We start from the raw sequence: 7,645 nt of genomic DNA on the forward strand, positions 1-7,645 counted from the left end.
AAAAAAGCATGCAGATAACAGAATTAAACATCTTGTTTTAACATTTACATTTATTTGCTTGGCAGAAGCTTTTATCCAAAACAAACAGTTCCAAACTAACTGGAAAAAATGTAACTGATTCCAATATTTATTTTTTTTATCAAAAATTTCTCTTGAATTATTTGACAGTTACTGGAATTTTTAATATTATTATTATTCGACATCAACAAAACTGAAAATGATACAATCATTGTATCATTGTAAATCAAATGACCTTAAATAGAATAGAACATATATTATAATAATGTTGTTAAAATGTATAAAAGTTTTTATAATATAAAAAAAAATAATGTAAATATTATCATATTAAAATATTATTTAGCATTTGTTATTATAAATTAAAATGACAAAAAACACAACAAAATGACTCAAACTTAAACCAAAATGAAAACATAAAAATAAAATCTGATTCAAAATATGAATGTTATAAAGTAACGTTTCTTTTTCCATGATCTTCTGTGCCCTAAAGCTGCTCGTGATCTTCTCTCTATGGTTTTTCTTTTGTCTCATCAGAAGTGCGTATGTGCTGGATCGTTCTCAGACGGATCCCACAGATGAGTGACCTCAGGCATCATGGGATTGATCCTCTGCGCTGCTGTCGGCTCATAAAGCTGAACTTCAGAGGCCTGAAGCGTCTGAGAGCCGAGAGAGCAATGAAACACGCACAGATGGATCTGAGGAGACTCTGGACGGCAGAATCCATTACAAACAGCCACATCGTCCCACATTCATCACACGAGAGAGAGAACGCCATCACGACTGAACGTCAATAACACTACAGCCATCTGACGATATCTGATCACTGAACATACAGTCAAAATCAAACAAAAACCACAACAAGTGTGTTTAAAGGAACAGTTCGCCCAAAAATGAAAATGTGATCTTCAGATCATCTGAGATCAGGATGAGTTTGTTTCTTCATCAGGTTTGTAGAAATGTAGCATTGCATCAGTGTCTCAGCAATGGATGCTCTGCAGTGAATGGGTGCCGTCAGAATGAGAGTCCAAACATCTGATAAAAACATCACAATAATCCACAAGTAATCCACAGCACTTCAGTCCATCAGTTAACATCTGGAGAAGACAAAAGCTGAAACAAATCCAGCATTAAGACGTTTTTAACTCAAACACGAGTCCATAATCCATAATAACACTTCCTCCAGTGAAAAAGTGCATCTGCTGTTGTCTCTTGCATCAAAATCCAGCCACATATTTGTTTAGAGCTGATTAAACGCTGCTTGATCTGTCCACACCAGAACACTTTTCACTGGAGGAAGTACTTATATGACAGCCATCAATTCGTAGCAGTGAAGAGGTATCATATCGATCACAAGTGCAGTATGGAGTACCTCAAGGCTCAGTACTAGGGCCATTACTCTTCACGCTTTGCATGTTACCCTTGGAAGATATCATCAGGAAACACGGTGTTAGCTTTCACTGTTATGCTGATGATACTCAGCTCTATATTTCTTCGCAGCCCGGCGAAACATACCAATTTGAAAAACTAGCGGAATGCATAGTCGATATAAAAAACTGGATGATGAGTAATTTCTTACTGCTAAATTCTGAAAAAACAGAGGTGTTAATTATAGACACACACTCTCACACACACACACACACACACACACGGAGCGGGTCAGAGAAGGAGTGTCTGGCGCGTGAGAAATGTATGCGTGTGATTGTGGATTCTGGTCGCGGGTTCCAGAGGCTGGCAGCTATGCAAATACAGGCGTGTAGCCGTCAGGAAGCAGATTACTTTCCCTGCATTTACTATTCATATATTTGCAAGGTGACTCACTTCAGACAAAGCAGGTGATCAAGAGAGAGAGAGAAAGAGAGAGAGAGAGAGAGACGGCACATTTGATATGTTCACTGTCAGCAAACCCGCTTTAATCCATTTCACTGTCAGGAAGCTAAAAAAAACAAGCAGCAGAACGAGAAACACAGCAAACGTGAACCAGAGCCTTCCAGACGTTCACTTACTCCAGTAATCGACACCTGAGTCACTGAAAACAGCAGACTGTGAAAGAATCAGAGACATCAACAGATTCATCATATATTCTGATCATATGACTGATTTAATGAGCTTTAATGATGATCTGTGAAACTGCACCAGATGCACACTAACACACTGGAAATATATTCAACACGATCAGATGCTTCATGCGCAAGTGCTGCTGAAACCGTCATTATTTATTCAAATTATTTATTTTAATAATTTTTATTCATATTTTAAAAGAGATTTTATTTTAGATGTTTTATTTTCAATTTTAGTAATTTTGTAATTTTTATAATTTTTTTAAATTACCATTTTTAATTTAATTTAATTTAATTTTATTTTGTATTTTTTATCAAAAATTAAAACTGACTTCCATAGAATGGGAAAAAATAATTAGTATGGAAGTCAATGGCTACCGTCAACTGTTTGTTCACCAACATTCTTCAAAATATCTTCTTTTATGTTCAACAGAAAAACAAAATTCATACAGATTTGGAACAACCAGAGGATGAGTAAATTATGACAGAATTTCTATCTATCTATCTATCTATCTATCTATCTATCTATCTATCGGTGAACTAGGTTATCCCTTTAAATGTTTTATTTTATTTATAAATATTATCTAGTTCAAGTTTGTAATTTTTGTGCTTCAAATTAATTCAGTTAGTTGCCTAGACAACATTTCTAATGTTAATGTTCAATTTTCTAATTTCTAATGTTTAAAGTGGCTTTGGTGCATTTCTCAGATCAGAAATGAAATTCTCAGAACTACTTGTTCACCCTCCACATCATCTAGTCACATCATAAAAGCAGTTTCTCATTCTTTTGAACAAGTTGTGATTGCTTCACATTCATGCAGATGATTATGTATATTTGTCTGTTAATGTTCCTTCTGGCTCATGAGTGGAATTGGACGCAAGTGCACTGCATTCAGTATGATGTTCATACACTACAGTAAATACGTATACACAAAATATGTGCGCTGTATGTAGTGTAAATACTGTGAAATGCAAAGAGAAGTGTGCTGGTGTGAATCTAAACAGATGAACGATGGGAAATCAGGGTCGTTCATGAATGATTGCAGACCCGGATCAAGGACACACTGAGTCGCTCCACTGACCGCCACAATAATAAAGACTGATGCAGTGAAGGATCCTGATCATCTGCAGAAGATGCTGAGCTTTAGGTCTGCTTCACCTGAACATACGAGAGCATACCGGTTAATGCAGTTCTGTTCATTCACTCCCTCATTTAAAGCAACAGTTCATTGACAATGTTAAACCTGATAGTCTTTAAAAGTGTCATCTTTTATCTTTCTTGGGAGAAAGTCATGCAGGTTAATAACACGAGAGTGAATAAATGATGAAATTTAATTTCTGAACTGTCCTTTAGAAGGTAAATCAGCAGTATAAAAACACTAAATGACATCAAATACCTATATCAGTGTTTTTTTTAGCATCGCTGAGATCATATTGTAGTTTTTATTAATATTAATTAATTTTTTATTTTTTGTTTTCCATTTTAATTTTATAATTTTTTAGTAATTCTATTTATATTTTATTTTATTCTATTTATTCTTTTTATCTATTATTTTTTATAATTTAATTTTTATTAATTTTATTCAAGTTTTAGTAATTTTAGTTAAAATCAAGTTGCTTTGGCAACTCGCTGAAATAAAATTAAATATGTTTTTCTTTTTTTTATCTAGGCCCGGTTTCACAGACGGGGCTTAGCTTAAGCCAGAACTAGGCCTTAGTTAAATTAAGGTATTTAAGCAGCTTTTAGAAGAAAACGTTACAGGTGTGTATCTTGAGACTTTCTCGGAGCCTGAAGTCTTAATTAAGACTATAAAATAATTTTATTTAATTTTAGTTAACATTTAGTTTATTTCAAGTAAATAATATTTATTTTAAGTCTTAAAATAATTTTTATATTATGTTATTTTATTTGATTTCATGTAACGCATTATGTTTTTATGGTTTTAGTTTTAGTTGATGATAATAACCCTATTCTGCAGTCCTCAAAGTATCTGTGAGCAAAACATCAGGAAAGAGCTGAAAAAATATGAAACTGACCTGAAAAATGAAGACGAGGAGAAGTTTGTGTTCTGATATGAGGTTTTGAGAGGAAGGACTGTGTGCCAGCAGACTGTGTCTGTCCCAGAATGCACTGCAGGAACGCTGATGTCAGCACTTCTGCTGAGGACACAGATGCCAATCAACTCTCAGAGAAACAACACAACCTGATGAACGGCATCAGACCAGCACTAGAGATCAGCTTGTGTGTGTTTGACCACCGTCAGGTGGTTAGTGGTGTTAGTTAAGTCAACCATCACTAGTACTCTAATCACAGTTTCACATGAAGCACCCATATATCTGTTTAATCAGAGAGAGATCTCTGTTCCTATCGGGCTGCAGCTGGAGGATGGCAATACAGCAAGAGCCGCAGTGTAACGTGATCCAATCAGCTGCGACAAAACAAAAACACCGTGATGCATAGACAATATGTGCTGTCAAACATACTATATTCACTGCATCATACATCTGCGGCTGAAACATGAAATCTGTGATTGACTCACGTAACGTGATGCAATGCAATCAAAAAAAAAAAAAGATTCAATATACTTCAGAAGAAAGATACTCAATGCTCTCGTCATGCCATTGATTTTGCATTCCTGTATGTTATGCTCGCAACACTGAGGTCAGGGTTCAATTCCCAAGGAATGCATGATCAATTGAATGCAATGTAAGATAAAAAAAAAAAAAAAAAAAGTTCTGCCAAATGCATGAATAAAAGCAAATGCTTTAAAATAAATTAATACTTTTATTCATCAAGGACGCATTAAACTGATCAAAAGTGTTAGTAAAGACATTTATAATGTTACAAAAGTTTTCTATTTCAAATAAATGCTGTTCTTTTGAACTTTCTATTCATCTGTGAATCCTGAAAAATAAAATGTGTCACAGTTTCCACAAAAATATTAATGTTTTCAACATTGATAATAATCAGAAATGTTTCTAATAATCAGCATATTAGAATGATTTCTGAAGATCATGTGACACTGAAGACTGGAGGAATGATGCTGAAAATACAGCTTTGAGTTTGATCACAGGAATAAATTAAATTTTAACAGATATTCACATAGAACACAGTTATTTCAAACTGTAACATTTCATTATTTTACAGTATTTTTATCAAATAAACGCAGCTTGCTGAGCATTGGTTTGAAAGCTAGTATGAAGTGTTTTTCGGTGTCATCCACAGCATCTTCTCAACCAGTAATTCAGAACAAGTCACAGAGGAATTGGTTATTTTTGTAAATGTAATGAGGATCCATTTGTATTTATTTTTTTTTTTTTCAGAATTCGCCCTGAAGAGCCAAACCTCATATATGACTGTCCTGATGCAATTTGTGCAAACTCTAATCAACATAATAAAGTAAATCATCTCAAAAGAGACACGCTGGAGACATACTTTTTGTCAGTTTATTAAATTTTAATTAATCAGAGGGATGTGCAGGATTGTTTAATTTGGCATGTAGTTTTAATGGAAAGAAGCTTAAATCTCTTATAAAGGACAGTTTGAGAGCTTACATGAGAAAGAGAAGCAGAACGCTCAGCCGTGAACTCTCATGCAGGTTAATGGAGAGTCTGAAAAGCAGATCTGACTCCAACAGGTGGATGATGATGTCGGTTGCAAATGAGTTCCTGCTTGACTGTGGCTTGATGAACATGATTGCCTCATGTTTCCTGCATTTAATCACACATCAGATGACACAGCTGCAGAATCCTGTCACATTTCAGTGTGATGAAATGAGTTCAGAAAGCAGCGGCTGATTCTCTGTTTTTGAGAGCGTATCAAGTCAAGTCAAGTCAAGTCAAGTCAAGTCACCTTTATTTATACTTTTAACAATACAGATTGTGTCAAAGCAATAGTGTCTCACAGGTGAGATGTGAGGAGCCTCTCGATTCGGGCCTCGTTTCTGTTCACTTCACAGGTGACGACGTTCTGCCAATTAGAGGCACTAGTTACAGCCGGCGTGTCATCTGAGATTAACATCAGAGCTTCACGCGACTAGCGACTCCTCTGAAGTGATGGAGAGGATAGAGAAGTGAAGGAAAAGCTTTAACAGAGAGAACACTACATGCTGTAATTGTCCCAGCGGCACTGGACGGATACCGAATGATAAAAACAGACATCAGCGCTGAAATATTCACTTCTTCACTTAAAACATCATCACACACTGAAAAGAAAAGTATGTTAAGACAAACAGGACTTGGAGTCTGAGCAGCTCAGCACATGATGAGACATTTGAGCTTTGCAGGCATTGCTACATGTTGCTAGGCAGTTGCGTTGGTGTTCTAATGTTGCTAGGCAGTTGTTGTGGTGCTCTAACATTGCTAGACAGGTGCTAGGGTGTTACTAGGCAGTTGCTCTTGTGTTCCAATGTTGCTAGGGTGTTGCTAAACAGTTGCTGTGGTGTTCTAACATTGACAGATGGTTGCTAGGCAGTTGCTCTAGTGTTCTAATGTTGCTGGGGTGTTGCTAGGCAGTTGCTCTAGTGTTATAACATTGCTAGACAGGTGCTAGGGTGTTACTAGGCAGTTGCTCTTCTATTCTAATGTTGTTTGGGTGTTGCTAGGCAGTTTTTGTGGTGGTTTAACATTTCTAGATGGTAGCTAGGGTGTTGCTAGGCAGTTGCTCTTGTGTGTTCCAATGTTGCTAGGGTGTTGCTAGGCAGTTGCTGTGGTGTTCTAACATTGCTAGATGGTTGCTATGGTGTTACTAGGCAGTTGCTTTTCTATTCTAATGTTGTTAGGGTGTTGCTCGGCAGTTGCTCTGTTGTTATAATGTTACTAGGTTGTTTTAGGCAGTTTCTCTGGTGTTCTAGCATTTCTAGATGGTTGCTACGGTGTTGCTATGCAGTTGCTATTGTTTTCCAATGTTGCTAGGGTGTTGCTAGGTAGTTGCTCTGGTGTTCCAACATTGCCAGGTGGTTGCTAGGGTGTTGCTAGGAAGTTGCTGTGGTGTTCTAATATTGCTAGCTAACATTGCTGGAATTGTCAGCCAGCTGTCAACAAAGCACACTTAATTTCTGCTTTTTCTTTACAATCTACACTCAGCATCTTGGCCTTGACTGAGACCTGGATTCGTCCAGAAGACTCAGCAACCCAAATCTACTCCTCTCTTCCCTCACCTACCCATTCCTCATCTCTGGATGTGAATGCAGCAACTGACACTTTAAATAAGCAATCTCTCCTACACTTTTAACAGCACTCACACACATCAACACCTCTCTCCTCACAGGTACCTTCCCCACTGCATTCAAGCAGGCTCGGGTAACACCACTGCTCAAAAAACCTACATTAAACACTTCACTTACAGATAGCTACAGACCTGTCTGGGGTGGGGGCACTGGTCTGCTCATTTCAAACAAATGGAAATACTCAACCCTCTCTCCCTTATGCAATTATAACTCATTTGAATCTCATGCGATTACTGTAACAGATCCTAAAAAACTCCAGGTTGTGGTAATTTACCGCCCTCCTGGCCAAATTCTATCCACCTTCCTAGAAGAGCTGGATGGGCTGCTGTCCTCATTCCTGGA

The sequence above is a fragment of the Sinocyclocheilus anshuiensis genome, unplaced genomic scaffold (genome assembly GCF_001515605.1).
Source record: "Sinocyclocheilus anshuiensis isolate Anshui unplaced genomic scaffold, SAMN03320099.WGS_v1.1 scaffold1875, whole genome shotgun sequence".
In the NCBI taxonomy this organism is placed as follows: Eukaryota; Metazoa; Chordata; class Actinopteri; order Cypriniformes; family Cyprinidae; genus Sinocyclocheilus; species Sinocyclocheilus anshuiensis.